Here is a 19858-nt window from a genome sequence, read left to right as displayed (position 1 = left end):
TTCTGAATCCAGGGCCTGTGCTCTATCCACTGTGCTACCTAGCTGCCCCCCAATTACATTTTTTAATTGTTTTTTTTGGTGAGGCAATTGGGGTTAAGTGACTTGCCCAGGGTCACACAGCTAGCAAGGGTTAAGTGTCTGAGGCAGGATTTGAACTCAGGTACTCCTGAATCCAGGGCCTGTGCTCTATCCACTGTGCTACCTAGCTGCCCCCCAATTACATTTTTTTAAATTGTTTTTTTTGGTGAGGCAATTGGGGTTAAGTGACTTGCCCAGGGTCACACAGCTAGCAAGGGTTAAGTGTCTGAGGCAGGATTTGAACTCAGGTACTCCTGAATCCAGGGCCGGCGCTCTATCCACTGCACCACCTAGCTGCCCCCCAATTACATTTTAATATGGTTCTGGCCACACTAGGCAGTATACTTGTGCATCCTAAGTCTGACACCTCTCATGTAGGGGAGAGGATGCCTCTGAAGTACTGAGGGAAATGTTTGTATATCTGTTGTTACTTCTGATGTAAATATTCTTTTATGATAGCCAATTTATAGTGAATGGTTGCTGTCTGTAATGTGGCTAAAATTTTAGCTAGTCTGTCTAAAAAATCTAATGAGTGGTCACCAATAAATTAGAAGCTTTAGCAAGAGTTTAGACTTTTAAACATTTATTAGAGAGCATAAGAATTTGGTGAGGAGAGAGAAAGGGGACCATCTATCTAGCTCAGGGAGTCAGCATTTTTGCTCCACACCCCACGAGGTCCTGGCGAAAGAGAGAGAAAAGAGAAAGCCTTGCCTCTTCTTCCTCCCAGAAGCCTCCTCTCAAAACTGGAAATATCCCATCCACACGCACACACAGCTCCAAGCTAATTGGCTGGTAGCTTTGATTGACAGTACCCATGAGCAAACAGCACTTCCAGACGCCAAGGAACTGACCTTCCAAGCCACATGGCTTGCCCTCAGATGCCTTCTCCTCATGGTGGAGCTTTCCTACAGTAATTCTCCAGCAGGTGGCATCACTCCAATTGTCAGAGTAGTAAGTGGTTAAATGGAACTGGGGGTGCTAATCACTGGCATCTAAAATTAGGGGGACCACAGCTGGTAGACACAAATTGATAGCAAAAAGATAGCACCAGAGGCAGCTAGGTGGCACAGTGGATAAAGCACCAGCCCTGGATTCAGGAGGACCTGAGTTCAAATCTGGCCTCATACACTTGACACTTAGTAGCTGTGTGACCCTGGGCAAGTCACTTAACCCTCATTGCCCTGCAAAAAAAAAACCCCCCAAAACAAGCCCCCTTCCAATCCCTCAGGAAGGGGTGATATAGCAGGCTGGTCTCTAAGAGAATAGAGCTAGAAGAAATGCATTATCCACATACACAAATATATACATATAACATATATATATATACACATATATGCATACATGTACACTGATATACATACACACACATATCTAGCATATGTTAGTACATCCCCTTTCCCCCTGGCAGATCAGGTCTCCAGAGAAAGGCCTTGTCCCCTCAGAGTTTAGGGGTATCCCTGAGGGGCTGGAGGTATCTTTCTTTTCTTTTTTTTTTGTGGGGCACTGAGGGTTAAGTGACTTGCCCAGGGTCACACAGCTAGTAAGTGTCAAGTGTCTGAATTCAAATTTGAACTCAGGTCCTCCTGAATCCAGGGCCAGTGCTTTATCCACTGCCGCCACCTAGCTGCCCCTGTTTGTTTTTAATAAATTTTCCCTCTTCCCCTCCATACCTTTTTTATTCTTCTAGCTTGTTGGTGAAGGGAACTTCCAGGGTGTGAGCCCCTATCAGTATTCTTCTCTCCATGATTTTTGTTGGTATTGCTCAGTCATTTTTCAGTCATGTCCGACTTCCCAATCTGGGGTTTTCTTGGCAAAGATAATGAAGTGTTTGCCATTTCTTTCTCTACCTTATTTTACAGATGAGGAAACTGAGGCAAACAGGGTTAAGTGACTTGTGCAGGGTCGCACAGCCTCTAAGTGTCTGAGACCAGATTTGATCTCAGGAATAAGAGTCTATCCACTTCACCACCCAGTTACCCACTGAAAGCAATCAGTCAGAAAATTAGCTTTTAGAAAGGAGCTTTTATATAGTTGGTACAAAACATTCTTCCTAAAAATCTGATGCAGTCCCCCTTTAGTAGGCTCAAGCTTAGAGATCACATTGACTAAGTGGCTATTCACCAGAACCTGTTAGCAAGGTCTTTTTCTCCCCTTTTCTATCTTTTCTACTGTGCTCTTTATAAAGCCCTGATTCTACACCCACTCTGTTGCTGGCTCCCAGGGTAGACACCATTCACTGTTGTGCCATCAATGCTTCTAGGACTCTCCATGAAAAGTCAAAATATTCCAACCTTCTGAAATCCACAAAGTCCTTCTCTGACTATGGGGGAGGGGAAAAGAGAGGAGGCTGATGCATTCGTTCTCCTTTCACTCATTCCCATAGTGGTTCCTCTTGAGGGGTTTGACTGGAACAACCTTTCCTAGCTTCTTGTTAGCTGGAGTCTTTGGGTTTCTAATCCAGCTCCTGATTTTATTCTGGTGTGACTGGGTTTCCTCAGCCAATCTGAACACACTTTCTATGCCACTTCACTCAGGTCCACCTAATGGTTTTTTTTTTTTTTTTTTTTTTTTTTTTTTTTTAGTGAGGCAATTGGGGTTAAGTGACTTGCCCAGGGTCACACAGCTAGTGTTAAGTGTCTGAGGCCGGATTTGAACTCAGGTACTCCTGACTCCAGGGCCGGTGCTCTATCCACTGCGCCACCTAGCTGCCCCACACCTAATGGTTTTTAAGGACTTTTCCTACTTCGTCTGAAGTCTCTGATTGATTGAGATGTGTTCCTACCTGGTTAAAGTATTAGGACATGATATCACTTACTCTAAGTGGGGTTGGGGGTAACTTTCTAGGCTGATCCTTGCCCCCACCCAACCCAACTACTAGGGTGGTCCTGTTGTAAAATCAAAACCATTGTAGCAAGAACATAGGGGCACATTCAGAAAAAAAAGAACTGTGGATTCGGAATGTAGATTGAACCATACTGTTTTTACTTTTTGACATATATATATATATATATATATATATATATATATATATATTTGGTGAGGCAATTGGGGTTAAGTGACTTGCTCAGGGTCACACAGCTAGTAAGTGTCTGAGTCACATTTGAACTCAGGTCCTCCTGACTCCAGGGCCGGTGTTCTATCCACTGCGCCACCTAGCTGCACCTTTTTTTTCTTTTTTGAGATTTTCCCCTTGTGTTCTGATTCTTTCACAACATAACTAATGTAGAAATGTGTCTAATGTGATTGTCTATTTATAACCTACATCAGATTGCTTTCTGTCTTGGGGAGGGGGAGGGAAGGGAGGAAAACTATCTTTACACGTAACTGGAAAATAATAAAATACTTCTTTGATTAAAACAAAAAGAACATAGGGGCAACTAGGTGGTCCAGTGGATAGAACACTGACCCTGAAATTGAGAGGCCCTGAGTTCAAATTTCACCTCACACACTTTCTAGCTGTGTGACCCTGGGCAAGTCACTTAACCCCAATTGCCTTAAACATCTGGGGGTCATCTCCAGTCATCCTGATATATATCTTGCCATTGGATCCAGATGGCTCTGGCAGAGAAAGTAAGGGTGGTGACTTTGCCCAGCCCTTCCTTAAATCCAATTTAATGCAAGTCGTGACATCTGTCACAGAAGGACAAACGACAACAGCAGGAACACAGAGTTGTTCTCAATTTCCTTTGACTCATGGACCAAGATCAGAATTGGGGAGTGTCCTCAATTTACCCCAACTCTCCACAAGTCAGAACCTTGGACCAGATCAAGAAGCCAGATCTCCCCCAAAGGTGTGTCCACAGTACAACTGTTCCTTTTGTTAAATAATTCAAAACCATAATGGAAAACTATGTGCTTTTGTTACTGAGGAATCGCATCTTGTGTTTCATGATTACTATAAATGTGAATTGGAAATTACTTGAGTCTGAGGGTTTTCTGATTGGGGGTGGGGCGGGGATGGGGACTCTCTTGGCCAGAATTTTTCTCCTAGAAAACTTCTTGTAAAATAATTAATGTATTCCTGACAGACTTTAATTAAATAGGAAGAAGATAAGAGGAAAAGAGAAAAAAAAGAGATATTATGGAGAAATAGATTGGAGGTTTGGGGATAGGGGTTCTTAGGAATTCCTCTTTAAAGAATGACACCCTCTTGCACACAAATCCAATGACAATAAAATAGTAGTTTATTTAGGGTGCTAGGGAAAGGAAATCAAGAGAGACGTCCTTGGACTTCTCATGGGGAAAAGGCATGGCATAGAGCGTGGCTCTGTGATACTTATCTCCTCGAGCAGGAGACAGGCAGATACTTTTATTGAGATCTGATGGTGGTCTGATGAGGTGATCATCTGACTGTGGAAATTTCCCCTGTTGGGGGAGGACCATCCCCCACTGGTGGTGGCTGGGGGAAGTTGGGTGAGGGGCAGCTCTGGATCTCTCAAGCCATCTTTCTGCTCCTCATGCCACAAAGGCAGCAGCCACACCCAATCTTATCTCCCCGGGGGGGGGGGGGGGAGACTGGTTAGGTGTGTCTGTCCTTTGATTTAGCTTCAAGGAGAAGGTTCCTTGATCTCCCCAGAAAACTTCTGGTGTACCCTGGGCCCATAACAGGAGAAGAGGGGAGAGAGAGAAAGAAAGAAGGAGAGAGACAGAAACACAGAGAGACAGAAAGAGACAGAGACAGAAAGAGATAGATACACAGAGATAACAGAGAGAGACAGACAGACAGACACACAGTCACTTAACCTCCTAGTTTTTCAGGCAGCTTTTTTTTAAGACCACATGCTACCAAGAAAGTGCCCACTCATACTGGTAGAAGGCACCTCCTCATCTTGAATTAATTAAATAAATCCAAGATCCAGTCCCTGTCTTCACATGTATAGCTGTCACCTGGTTGTGTTTTTGAGCACTTTAGAAATACATATTTATATATGCATATGTCCCTGTTGGGTCAACAGGCACTTACTAATTGCAGATGGATAAACTGAGGCCCAGAGAGGGAAATTGACTTGATCCAGCTGGTGGCAGAACCTGAAATTGAACCCAAGTCCCCTGGCTACCACTTTTATCTTCTCCCCAATATTCATTATTTATGCTACTCCTTTACTCAAGGTAGCCCTTTTCATGGTTCACCTCCCAGACAAGCTATCTCACACATCAGGCATTTTGCAGGTCAAACAGTCTCTTCAAATCATAAGCCCCCATAGATGTGTTTTCTTTTTCCAATTAGCCAGAATGTCTTGAATGCTAATTCCAAATAAAAGACATTTTAGTCAAATATTATGGTAAACAAAATGACTGAATGAAATCGCCCCCCACGCACACCTGGAAGGTCATATGCTCAGAACATATATGAGGCCAAGAAACGTGAGTGGAGAGTGGAGGACATATAAGTGTGGCCAGGGACCTTATGGGAAGAGACCTAAGCCTTTAGATCGCACCTTCTAAAAAGAGGTTTCGCTCAGGGTTGCGTCTCAGGGTTAAGGCACAGGTATGGAAGACACACACATCAGTATGAGGACAGCTCTCAGGTCCGATGCTACCCTGCTGAGTTGCCATGTCTCCTGGTCAGGTCATCCCACTGCTCTCTCCTGGCTGTATTATCTCTCCTGGGTTCATCATCTCTGCAAGGTCTCTGGGCTCAGTTGCATATTCCATCTCCATTAGGTCATCTCTGCAGGCTGAGCTGCTCTCTGCTGCCATCTGCTGGCTTTAAGCTTTCATCTCTGTAAGGCCAATATGTTAATTACCGTAGGCTGGGATGGAGTGGCTAGGACCCACAAAACTATAGTTCTTTTGATGAAGCGAGCTAGGAGCAGCCACACCCAGACAAGTAACAGACAAGGAGAAAGCTACCAGAACATCCCTGCTAATGCTTGTATGGGACAATTGCCTCAGTTTACCCAAATAATTGGAGAAGACCACCAAATCAAGCAGACAGATTTATTTCATTCTCATGAGACTGGATGACTCCATGCAAGGGATGAGGAGTGCGCTGATGAGCTCATGAGTTGGGTTTTTATGAAAGTTTGAGGAGGCAGTCCCCTAGTGCACAGGGTGAGCTCACAGTCTAACATTCAATCCTGTCTCACCCAGTATGCGTGTTCAGCATGTGATCATGGTATGGAGACACGCTCAGCTGGGTTTGAGAGCTGGGGGGAAGGGGAGGGAGAAAGCGTGAAACCACTCCACCCATGTAAGGAAGGGGTAAGGAGAAAGAAGGGAGAGATGGTACCAAGAGCTGGTACCAGGAGCTAGGGTATAGGAATGCAAGAAGGGAGAGGTAGTATCAGGGTGGGTTTGCACTAACAGAAGACAGCTCTCCTGTTTGGCCACAGAACAAGGGGGTAAGAGGTGTGTTTTAGCAATGGGATGGAATATGGACAGAATGGTCTAACAATAATAGGGACTGGGGGCGAGCACTTTCCAGACCCCAGCCTCAGAGTCTGAACTGACTTAAGTCCACTATATCCTATGCCACACATGCTAAATACATTTTTTTTAATCCCTGTGTCTACACTGATTTCAAGTCTGGTCCCAGTCAACTATATGAATAAGTAATGATGAGGAGGAAGAAGAAGCAGCTAGCATTCACACAATGCTTTTTTTGTTTTTTGTTTTTTACAGGGCAATGGGGGTTAAGTGACTTGCCCAGGGTCACACAACCAGTAAGTGTCAAGTGTCTGAGGCTGGACTTGAACTCAGGTCCTCCTGAATCCAGGGCCAGTGCTTTTTCCACTGTACTACCTAGCTCCCCCCCCCTGCGCCAACCCCCCCCACAATGCTTTTTTTTTTTTTTTGGTGAGGTAATTAGGGTTAAGTGACTTGCCCAGGGTCACACAGCCAGTAAGTGTTATGTGTCTGAGGCCAGATTTGAACTCAGGTCCTCCTGACTCCAGAGCCGGTGCTCTATCCACTGCGCCATCTAGCTGCCCCACACAATGCTTTTTAAAAAAAAATTTGGGGGTGGGGCAATGAGGGTTAAGTGACTTGCCAAGGGTCACATAGCTAATGTCAAATGTCTGAGTCTGGATTTGAACTCAGGTCCTCCTGAATCCAGGGCCAGTGTTTTATCCACTGTGCCATCTAGCTTCCCCTCCCTATGCAATGCTTTAAGGTATAGAAAGCACTTTATAAATACTATTGCATTTGAGCATCCTTTTTATGCTGGGTGCTATTATTATCTATATTTCAAAGAAACTAAGGCAGAAGGGAAATAACTCAAGGTCCAGTACTCCATCCACCATACCACTTTGCTGCCTTGAAGAGTTAGGTAGTTCCTTTTAACTACATTTACATTCCTTACTGGAATTCTTTGTCCTCAGAACTGACTCCTGCACCTTCCCCAAAAGCCCAAGCAAGCTCTGTGTAGAGGCTGGTGTTTTATGGAGAGCCTTGCTCTTAATCTCCACTTTGATTAGCAAGGAAATAAAACAGGGAACAAAGGTTAAATTCAATTAAGTAAACATGTATAAAGGATCTGCTACCAGTTCCAGACACTGTGCTAAGTACTAGGTATACAAAAAAGAGGCAAAAGGCAGTCCCTGCCCTCAAGGAACTTACAATTTAATGGGAGAGAGGCAATGTACAAATAAACATATATACAGGGGGCAGCTAGGTAGAGCAGTGGATAAAGCTCCAGCCCTGGATTCAGGAGGACCTGAGTTCAAATCCAGCCTCAGACACTTGACACTTAACTAGCTGTGTGACCCTGGGCAAGTCACTTAACCCCCATTACCCCACAAAATAAACAAACAAACAAACCAGGCTATATACAGGATAAATAGGAAATAATTAGCAGAAGGAAGGCACTGGGATTAAGAGAGTTTTTTGGGGGGGCAGCTAGGTGGCGCAGTGGATAAAGCATCGGCCTTGGATTCAGGAGTACCTGAGTTCAAATCCAGCCTCAGACACTTGACACTTACTAGCTGTGTGACCCTGGGCAAGTCACTTAACCCCCATTGCCCCGCAAAAAAAAAAAAGAAAAAAAAAAGAAAAAGAGAGTTTGGGGAACTTCCTTCCTGTAGGAGGTGGGATTTTAGTTGTGATTTAAAGAAGAACAGGGAGGTTAGTAGTTAAGTGCACAGGAGAGAAAGCATTCCAGGCATGGGAGACAGCCAGAGAGAATACCTGGAGTCAAGAGATAAAGATAGATGGGATGATCACCTGAAACTGGAGAGTTCCTTTTGGGGGTGGGGTAGGGAAAGCTTGGATGCTTGTCATATTCCTGAGAGTCAGGGGGATTTTATATTTGGAATGATGGTTCTGATCTCTGAGGTTATCTCTTATCTCCTAGCACTGGTAAGGTAGCCACATTTAACTGACTTTCCTGCTATAGAATTTTATCTCCCAATACTCCTTAGGTGTGTCTGTCCTGATATCTAGTTGGCCAGTTTAAACTTTAATAGTCCCTTAATTCCTTGATATGTCTGTCCTGTTATGTGGGCACCTTTGTTTTTGCTTCTCAAAGGAGAAACTTCTGGGTCATCGTAAGCCCATGTCATTGCCCACTTCTCTATATGTAAGGGAAAAGTGGGCAAAGATTCTTCTTCTGTAACTGCTTCAAGATGAACGGGGTCACAGAAATCACAGGGGATAAAGGGGCCTGGTCCAGAGGGTGAGATGTTTAGGCATGGGCTGTAGCTACCATGAGGTTGAAGCCTTGAGCCTGGGCGAGACTACTTTACCAAGACGTTAAAGAGGCAAGGGCAAGAATCAAAAGGACAAGAACTAATATCACTATAGGGAAAAAGGGGGTCCACCAAAAGAAAAACCAGAAACCCCAGGATCCCAAGTTAGGAGTGAAGAGATGTTCACAAGTGTCCCTCATAAAACAAACAAAAAACCCCCCAAAACAAAAACCCACTATTTCCAGGGTCTTCAGGGGACTTCTTCAGTGAATTTACTTTTTACTTCCCTGGTTCCAGATTACTTCATTTTGGAAGTCCAAATTTAAATATCACTTGATTTAAAGTAATGCATAAAGACACTTGACACTTACTAGCTATGTGACCCTGGGCAAGTCACTTAACCCTCATTGCCCTGCAAAAAAAAAAAATTGCATAAAAAGATGACCACAAACTTACGAAGTTAATGTAGTAAAAGACTTAAGGTGATACTTAAATAACAAATTTCAAAAGCATATGTGTCAAATAAATTGTATTTAAGCTAATTCTGATTCAGTTTTAAAATGCACAACTAATAACAGTCAAATGACAAAGCCAGATGCTTATACACGTTACTTGTTTAGAATATTAAAAGGACTAGAATTTTTAGGTTAAATAGTTTAAACCTTATACCTGCATCTCACTGTAGTAACCCATTTGCAATACTAACTAAGGGATCAAGATTCAATATTGTGTTGATGCTGATCACATGATATAGGAATTTTCCATAAAAGAAGAGGAACAAAGCTCTCAGGGAATAATGCTTCCCTAAACTTCATGTCCACTCTGGGAAGAAGTTGATTATACCTGGAGTCAGACTCAGAATAACAACAGTTAACAATCCCATAATGTCATTAAATAGCAAGTTCCAATAATCAGTACTCCAAGTGAATTAACTTCTCAAGGGTCACATATCCTAGATATGTGATTAACCATACTTGCACTTAAGTTAAGCAGATGCTTTTCATCCTTAAATTAGTGTTACACAAACAGATTTTGCTTTAAGATGCTTAATAACAAACAATAAAAGAGTTGGGATAAGTGTAAATAATCCCAAATTGCATACAGAGAACAGATTAGAAAATGTTTCACATAACAGTATATAGTTTCAGTTATTAACCATGCAAGCATAAACATAGGATACTGCCCTCAGAATTCCTTAAAACAAAGGGAACATCTTTTAGGTGACTCAACTAGTTTCCATGCATTTCCACCATGTTCTAATTACAGATTAAATAACAAACAGGCAAACTCAGATTTCCCATTTTAACAGAAATTTTTTTTTTAATTTGACATCCAGATTATAAGAGAATTTGCTTTTCTACCATAGATGATACAATTGTTTACCAATTTATACATTGTTAAAAAATTTAGAAACATAATACCTTAATACAATATTAGGAATTTTTATTTTTAAACTTGAAACTGGTTTTCTTAATCCATTTGCCTGTGCTTTTGCTCTATAGTTTATAAATAAAATCATTCCTATAACATTTGCTCTATGCAAGAACCTTACAATCACATGGTCCCCAAAACTGCATGAGAAAATAATGGGGTTTGAATAAGTTCCATCATTATGCCTTATGAGAACATTTTAAATTTCTAAGACCCAATACTTTTAGTATTTTAAAAGAAAAAGAATATTATCCATAAATTCATATAGTATATTTGATAACATGGTGAGTTTCTCAGCTATGTTTAAATAGCATACAATATGTGCCTGTCCCTTTAAATGTCAAGATAGTGCTAAGTACCTCTTAAGTACCCTGTTTCTAATTTTAGCCTCCTATTTCCACTGTGTCTCTCTCTTTACTTTTCCCAATGGATTTTAGCTTCTTGAGTTTTTTTTTCCTGGTTATTCACCCAGACCAGGATTGAAATCATGTTTACCCTTGGTCACATATAAAAACTTTCTTTTTCTTTTTTTTGGTGGGGCAATGAGGGTTAAGTGACTTGCCCAGGGTCACACAGCTAGCAAGTATTAAGTGTCTGAGGCTGGATTTGAGCTCAGGGCCTCCTGAATCCAGGGCTGGTGCTTTATCCACTATGCCACCTAGCTGCCCCTTGGGGTTCATCTCTATAGGAGAAACTGCCACATGCTATCCTCCATTTTGATTCTAGCCCTCAGTTACCATTTTGGAAATTTTTTAAAAAATCCATCATACCCATTTCATGGTCTTGCAGCAATTAACCTTGTAGGATTGAAAGGGTTACTTTACAAATTAAGAGAGCCTTCATCAATATTAATTACTTTTTTAAAAAGCTTCTACAAAGTTCATCTAAGGCTATGAATGCCCAGCAGAGAATTTACATTCCAGTGCCAGATTCAAATTCTGAGTAGTTCACAATGTGAAGACATCCTGCAGTCAGAGTCTGATCAACTACAAGCAACAACTTTCTGTCCGGACACATAAGTATGGTTCTTGATAGACACATAAATTCACATGACACACATAAGACACACAAACAAACTAACAACCGTGAGATAGCTATAGATTACTTCTTCCTGTCTATGTAGTGAACTAAGAGTCCATAGGCTAGGAATTTCTCATCATTTTTTTTTTTGTGTGAGGCAATTGGGGTTAAGTGACTTGCCCAGGGTCACACAGCTAGTAAGTGTCAAGTGTCTGAGGCTGGATTTGAATTCAGGTCCTCCTGAATCCAGGGCTGGTGCTCTATCCACTGCGCCACCTAGCTGCCCCAAATTTTGACATAATTTTTTTTTTTTTTTGGTGGGCTAGGAATTTCTCAATGAGAAGCTGTAGCCTTCCTCCCCAAGCTTATTCTTGACATCCTGCCCCAATAAGAGACATGGTGAGGATGTTAAAACCAAGAAAGGATGATGAAATATGTGATCCTCATGCATACATACTAAAGGCAACATCTGCCTACATTTAAGGGGTCTCCCCCTGCTCCCCACAACCTGCTGCTTTGATGAAACAGTGAGACCCGAATGAGAGAGTAAGACAGAGAAGGTTGCCCCAGTGTCTATTGAGGAAACAATAGACTTACCTCCTAGATCCAGTATGACCCTGGGTTTTGCTATAGAGATGTCAATAACAGGGGACTGCCCAGTCCCTGGCCTTAGAATTCCTTGTCCACAGGAGACTGCAGGGAGCTGGGTTTTCACTTGGCCAACTTCTGGGGGGCAATCTTGCCTCCAGTGATCCAGACGGCTGCAGTGGGGACAAAGAGGTGGGGGAGATGACTTCACCTTCAAGGAGCATCTCCCACTCTAGTGTCCTGGTTTACCACAGCAGAAAAAGTTTTGGGGATCTTGGCCACCCACTGATCTTCTGGTAGCAGATGTTATGGCCGCTGCTATTAGCAAGGTTTGCTCTAAGGAGTGGGCATGATCCTTCTCTTCTCTCTTCAGCTACTGCAAGGTCCCCGTTATTAAAAACCTTAAAAGCAGCATCAAGGAGTTGTGAGGGTGAGGTTTGAGGACCCAAATCTAATTTCTGGAGTTTTCTCCTAATGTCAGGAGCAAATTGGCTAATAAAATATCTATTGAGGACTGTTATTCCTACATCCCTTTCTGGGTCTAGATTAGTCTATTTCTTCATGGAGTCCATGAGGCAGCTCATGAAGAAGGCTGGATTTTCATTAGACCCCTGAGTGATTTCTTTTACTTTCTCATAACTGACCTGTTTCTTAATCCCCCATCTCGTTCTCTCTAAGAGGAAAATAATCATAAAGTTCCCGCTGGCCCTGCCTAACCTATCATGATAGTCCTTTCTCGGATCCACAGTTGGAACTGCTATTGTTTCAGGGACCCCTGCCCAGTTGGTTCCAAGCTGTGAGTGCTCATCACCCACTTGTACAGGTAGGTCTGAAATCTGCTTTTTCTCATATGCGGTAAAAGAGCTGGCAAGAATAACTTGCAGGTCAGCCCAGGAAAAGTCAAACTGCATTGTCACAGACTTAAAGACATCTACAAACTTTGTGGGGTTCTCTGAGTAATGTCCCAATTTTTCTTTAATCTGAGCCAAATTACTCATGGAAAAAGGTGCATGTACTTGGGTGGACCTACCTCCAGGGGGAACTTCCTGTAGTGGAAGCAAGGGAGTGGTTGAAAATGCCTGTAGGGGCATGGGTGAAGTGGGTGGGGGAAGGGACAAGGGGGCTGGTGGAATGGGTATAGTCACCTACAGGGGAATAGGTGAAGCAGATGGGAGCAACTTCTGAATAGAAAAAATAGGAGAATAGGGAATGTATTGGAGTCCACCCAGATTGTGACAGGGGCTCAGCTGTGAGGGGGAACAGCTAGAAAGGTGGGATTGGGAAAAATTGTGAAGACAACCGTTCAGTGGGGAAAATAGAAGTGTACTGTAGCCTACTTTTGGTGTGGCAGGGACTCAGCTGTCGGCAGCACAGGAGATCAGTTTTGAGATCAGCTTGTGGGCAAAGAGGAGAGGTCAGAGTTTCAGACATACAGTTATATGACAGGGCCTGACCCATAGGGAGGAAAGGATATAGTGCAGTGGGTGGGGAAGAGGGAATGAAGGGAGGAGGGGGGGGAGTGAGGCTGAGGATAGGTGGGGGGGATGGAGTCTCAGAGGAGGAAGGGATGTCAGTAAGATTTGCTAGTTGCATGGACTTGTGGCTTTCTAACAATAGGAGGAAGTCATTTAAGAAATCATTGAGGTCCTGTGAGGAAGGAGGCTTTTTAAGGTTATCACCAGCCTTCTTAGATTCGGTCAGTTTTGCCAGGCATATCCTGCAACAAAGCATACTTTTACTCTTGCATAGATCCTTCTGCTTTGAGTTCTGGCTTAAGGCCACGAAAGCCAGTATATATGGGATTTCTGTCCATTTCCCTTCACATCTGCAGAACAGATCCAATTGAAAAATGGTATTATAGCTGAGTCCTGTGCACTGGCCAATTTCCTTGGGATTCCAACTGATATTGCAGCCATACAGTGTTACAGGAAAAGATGCATTTCTTTTTCAAGTTTGTAAGGTCAAATTTAGTCCACTCGTTCAGGAAACACCCTTAAAGGAGAATCCTTCAGGACACTCCCTTTCTGCCTCATGGGCATAAGGTTGTTTAAACCTTTACCCAGCTATCATCCTGTCCAAGGAGATATCAAGGATCCTAACATGGTTGGGACATTAGGCTGAGCTTTTCACAAGGGAGATGCTGTAGCCCATCGAGTGGAAAAGCTGACCCCACCTCTGCTGTTCTGTGAGCACTGGCAAGGGCTATAGAGTCAGGTGCGAGAGAGAGAATAAAGAAAAAGGAGTTCTTACCTTAGGGTGCTGTGACAAGAGGAAAAGAGGAAGATCCCATGCCCCACATTGGACGCCAGAAATATGTTGGGTCAGGGAGTGGGAGGTGTGGGAGTCCTTAGGTATTCCTCTGTAAAGAATTATACTCTCATACACAGTACAATTACGATTAAAATGGTCTTTTATTTGGGCACTAGAAAAAGTGACCAAGGGATAAGTCAAATACTTTACCCTTCAGGAGGGTTCAAACCTTCTCCTCCCTGAACAGAAGGAAGGCAAAAACTTTTATGGAGTATAGATGGGATGACTACCTGAAGCTGGAAAGTTCTTTTTTGGGGGGGGGAAAGCTTGGATGCTTGTCATATTTCTAAGATTCTGGGGGATTTTAGATTTGGAATGATGGCTCTAACCTCTGAGGTTCTCTCTCTTTCCTGGCACTAATCAGGTAGTAGCCACACCTAACTGACTTTCCTGCTATAGAATTTTATCTCCCCTTACTTCTTAGGTGTGTCTGTCCTGATATCTAGTTGGCCAGTTTAAACTTTAATAGTCCCTTAATTCCTTGATAGGTCTGCCCTGTTATCTGGTCACCTTTGCTTTTGCTTCTCAAAAGAGAAACTTCTGAGTCATCCTCAGCCTATGTCAGTCACCAACCTCACCTTTTCCTCCAGAGCCATCTGGGTCTAGTGGCAAGATATATATCAAGACATCTGGAGATGGCCCCTGATATTTAAGGCAATTAGGGTTAAGTGACTTGCCCAGGATCACACAGCTAGTAAGTGTCTGAGGTGAGATTTGAACTCAGGTTCTCCCAACTTCAAGGCCAGTGCTCTATCCACTGCACCACCTATCTGCCCCATATAGGATGATAGTTAGCAGGGCTGGCAGGATCAAGTGAATTTTTTTTTTCAGGATAGAAGAGAACTAAGCATGTTTGTAGGCAGTAGGAAATTAGCCAGCAAAGAGAGAGAGAGAGAAAGATTGAAAATAAGTGAAAGAGTAGAGATGACAGAAGGGTGATCTGCTGGAGGAAATGAGACAGGATAGGATGGCATCACTTGTACAAGTAAAGGGGTTAGCCTTGGTAGAGGGTAAGGTCACTTCATGTGAAACAGGTGTGAAGAAGGAAAAGCCATTGTCTCCCACACCCCTTGTGGACGTTACTCCCTTTAGCATGAAAAAATAGCAGCATTGTGGGCAGCTAGGTGGCACCATAGTACACAGAGTGCCAGGCCTGGAGTCAGGAAGACTCATTTTCCTGAGTTCAAATTCAGCCTCAGACACTTACTAGCTGTGTGACCCTGGGCAAGTCACTTAACTCCATTTGCCTCAGTTCTCTCATCTGTAAAATGAGCTGGAGGAGGAAATGGCAAACAGCTCCAGTATCTTTGGCAAGAAAACCCCAAAAGGGGTCACGAAGAGTCAGAAGTGATTGAATAAGAACAATCTTAGTGTCCCAGTTTCATTTAAGCAATGAACGTCAATGAGCTTCCACAAGGGATATTTATTGTGAAGATAAACAAGAAAAGCAGTTATAAACATTCCCTCCTGACATTCATGGTTGGTCTTGGGAGAGTAAGCTCAAACTTAAAGTGATTTCCTCATAGTGTTTGCTCTACTAGGTTTGCTTCCTAATGTGGTATTGCCAATGGATGGAAATGTGGATCATGGCTGCCTCTGGATGAGATGGGCAGATGTTCAGGACATTGCTCCTTTCTGTCTGACTTCTGGTAAGTCCTGGAATAGATTCCAGCTCCCAGACCTCTGATGGCTCTCTCTCCTGACTTTGGGAATGTACTGGTTGGAATGACGCCACCTAGTGGAGACTTACTATAGGAAAGCTCCACCATGAGGAGAATGCCTCAGAGGGCAAGGCCATGCGGCTTTTCCTTGGCGTCAGGAAGTAACGTTTGCACATGGGTACTGTCCACCAAGGCTACCAGCCAATCAACTTGAGGAGCCTCCCATTTTCTGGGAGGGGACAGGAAGGAGGAAGGAGGGCCTTTGAGGAGAGGTCTCTCTTTTTTTGGTTCCTGACTTTATGGTGGTGGTGGTGGCGGCGGTGGTAGAGGAAGTCACAGGAAAATTAAGGAAAGATAGGATTGCCATGCTGTTGGAATTCTGTTCTCAATCTTTCTCTTTCTACCTTTCAATAAACCCTTAAAAACCTAAACTCATTTTTATCAGTGATTTTAGTCAGTTTCCCCCAAAACTGGGGGAACAGATTAGAACCCACATTTAGAATTTTAAATTACACAGGAAGTTCACAAGGCCATATCCATGTCTAATATCCTTCACCTAAAAGCAGGAAATAAGAGACACAACAAACATAGGAATAACAGGGCCATGTGTTTATGGGTCACGTTGAGACAGTCCTGGTAGGGAGATCAAGGCCTAGGGGTCCCTCCTCCTGCCAAAAGTTTAGTCTTTGCCTTCTCACTTGAAAATAGCTTTTGTTTTTTGTTGGTTCATACCTTTTGAATCCACTCCAGGTCATGTAATCAATAGTATATCTTTTTTTTTTTCTGGGGCAATGAGGGGTTATGTGACTTGCCCAGGGTCACACGGCTAGTAAGTGTCAAGTGTCTGAGACTGGATTTGAACTCAGGTCCTTCTGAATCCAGGGCCGGTGCTTTATCCACTGTGCTACCTAATTGCCCCAATAGTATATCTTTTCTTTCTTTCTTTCTTTCGGGGCAATCAGGGTTAAATGACTCACCCAAGGTCACACAGCTAGTACATGTTATGTGTCTGAGGCCGGATTTGAACTCAGGTCCTCCTGAATCCAGGGCCGGTGCTTTATCCACTGTGCCACCTAGCTGCCCCAATAGTATATCTTTTGATCACATAATTAGCTGACCAGATCCAGTTACAGACTGTCTATGCATACTCCAAATTGGGGAGTGGGGCATTTCTATTACTTGCCACCATGCTATCACTCTTGGATGTTTTTTTTTAATAGTCTAATCTGCTTCTTATGGGGGGAAAGGCATTAAGTGCTTAGTATGGACAAGCACTGAGCTAAGGGGGGGGATATAGATGGAAAAGCAATATAATCACTGTTCTTAAGCAGCTCGAATTTTAAATGGGAGTGGGAATGGGAGTGGGGGAGAGACAACACTCATGGGAGGTTTGAGCTGCAGGGCCTGTGGAAAGGCCTGCTGTTTCTTAGATGTAGAAGCAGGTCAGATGGCAATGTCTCAGAGTGGAAAGGTGTGGTGGCAAGCCTGGTGGCAATGCCCAGTGATGCAGTATCTTACTGGAGAGGCTGTAATTGATAACTCCCTTCCATTAAAGTGGTGTGAATAGTAATATCTCTGGCCAGTGACTGTTGGGAAGGGAGGAGTGAGCCTAAGTTTGGAGAGGAGCTGGAATGGGGAAGGGCAGGTCAACATCCAGTTTGGGGCTGGGGGGAAGTGTATCTAGCACCTGGTGGGAACTGAGCAATGTGGGCTGGGGAGGGACCAGAAGCCAAGGTATCTCCAAGAACTGTTCTTGTTGGACTTTGAAGAGCCCACTGGGATGTGGCTGCTGATTGTGGGCTGGAGAAGTCAAGGGGAAGATTCCTGGCAGCCTCCTCATGACTTCTGCTTTCTAGCTCTAACCTTGCATGTTTTCTAGTCTAAAGTTTCTCCCAGTTCTGACCTCCCATATTCCTGTTGAAAGGCCCTTCCCAGCCCCGACATTGCCTGTTCTAAGGCCCCTCCCCCAACTCTATAGTTTTACAAACAGTGAGCTGGAGAGATTATTGTTCATGTTAGCCATGGATTTGGGACTTGGCATGTTGCCTTTCGATTGATTTGTTTCATGATGAGTCAGCAATATCCCAAAGGCCTCCTGCTTGCTGGTTCCTTTCCAATGATTATGTAAAAAACATGGATGTGTTCCATCTCTCTGTACTAGTCAGACTTCTCTGTTTGCCTTTCATCATGTTAGTTGCTCAGTCATTGAATTAGATATAGGTGTGGTCACAGGAGCGTGCCACTGTCCTGGAAGAAACGATAATCTAGCCAGGGAGAAAGACCAGCTGTCTATTTATAACCTATGATCCAAGAGGACCCTCCTCAAACCCCCAAGCTCTAGCCTAACAGAGCCTTGATCCAATTGTGAGAGCCACCCTAAAAGTTTGTATTTTCTTTGGCTTATTATGATACACCCACGCAAATATTACTTAGATAAATCTCCACATTTAGCTTGCACATAGATTATATCTGTTTTTTGAAATGTGGATAACTGGGTCCCCAGATCCCATACAAACAAGCACAAAAGATAATTGGGTAGAGTATGCCTTTTATTTCAACCCAGGGAAAATGCAAAAAATGTGAAGGATTCACAGAAACCCCATAAACAGAAACAGAAAACACTTAGGGCTTTCATAGCAGCCCACAAACAATCAGCACAATCATTTGCCATCTCTCGTGCACTCTATATTTTTTCTTTCTTTCTTTCTTTCTTTCTTTCTTTCTTTCTTTCTTTCTTTCTTTCTTTCTTTCTTTCTTTCTTTCTTTCTTTCTTTCTGCGATCAATGAGGGTTAAGTGACTTGCCCAGGGTCACACAGCTAGTGTCAAGTATCTGAGGCTGGATTTGAACTCAAGTTCTTCTGAATCCAGGGCTGGTGCTTTATCCACTGTGCCACCTAGCTGCCCGCACTCTACATTTTCACTAGGATTCTAGAATCCTTCCAAGTCAGGGCTACCCTATGGTTTGGTCTTCATTTGGAGATCAAATACTCAGACATTCTAAGGAAATCCTACTCTCCCACAGTGCCCCCAAGAATTGTAATGCCACTCTGTCTGTTTTAGCCTTTCCCAGAAACGGCATGTGCTTTGGGGCAGCTGGAAGGGTGATCTACTTTCCCCCAGGCTATTCCTGTCCAGAGAACTCAGTGATATCAGGGAACAGAGTTCAGGCCTTCTGCTCCCCCAGGTTCTACCTTTATTCTTTTACTACTCCACCAGCTACAGGGACCAGAGGGACAAACCTTTTCTCTCTCCAAGAGGCGAGCGGCCCTTCTCTGTAGAGAATGTCAGATCTCTAAACTCTTCAACTCAAGGTTGCTTTTCAGTTTGTAGCCGCCTGAGAAATCTCCTTCCATGGGGGGACGAGGAAGGAGAAGGGTGAGAATGTAATAATTTAGGACAGATAGAGATAGCAACAAGCAGGAACATTCTCTGAGTTGATGCCAAAGTTCATTAGGTCAGACCAGGAAACATTTTGATGCTAGGAGATGTGTTTGTGTAGTGGAGAGGGAGATGGGGGAATTGGGATCCTTGAACAAGGTTACAGTGTCTTTCATCTCTCCAGGAGCAAAGTCTGGAGCAAATGCTAACTCAGGCCTTGGGTGAATGCTACTGATAAGGAGATTATATAATATATAGACTATAGGTTAAGGATGGTTTCTTCTAGCTCTGACATCTCCTGTTCTAAAGCCCCTCTCAGCTCTGACATTCCATTTGTGTGTGTGTGTGTGTGGGGGGGCAATGAGGATTAAGTGACTTGACCAGGGTCACACAGCTAGTAAGTGTCAAGGGTCTGAGGCCAAATTTGAACTCAGGTCCTCCTGACTCCAGGGCCGGTGCTTTATCCACTGCACCACCTAGCTGCCCCCAATCGATTGTTTTTAATGACTCACCAAATTTACAGCCTCCATGCATCTCTCAGCTTCCCAATATTCTTTTTCAAAAAGGCGTGTGCTGGATGGAGGCGGTTCTAACTGGCTTGGAAGAGCTGATGGTTAAATTTTCAAAGTGTGCATTTGTGCCTCAGAAATGGGCAATAGCTACAAATCATGACAGTAAATTTATAATTAAAAGAAAAATTAAAAGACTACGGTAGGGGAAGTGCCAATTGCATAACAGGCAAGAAAAAAAAAGGGGGGGGCGGG

Source organism: Dromiciops gliroides, chromosome 1 (genome assembly GCF_019393635.1).
Source record: "Dromiciops gliroides isolate mDroGli1 chromosome 1, mDroGli1.pri, whole genome shotgun sequence".
NCBI lineage: Eukaryota > Metazoa > Chordata > Mammalia > Microbiotheria > Microbiotheriidae > Dromiciops > Dromiciops gliroides.
Note: the sequence above shows the minus strand (reverse complement) of the source record.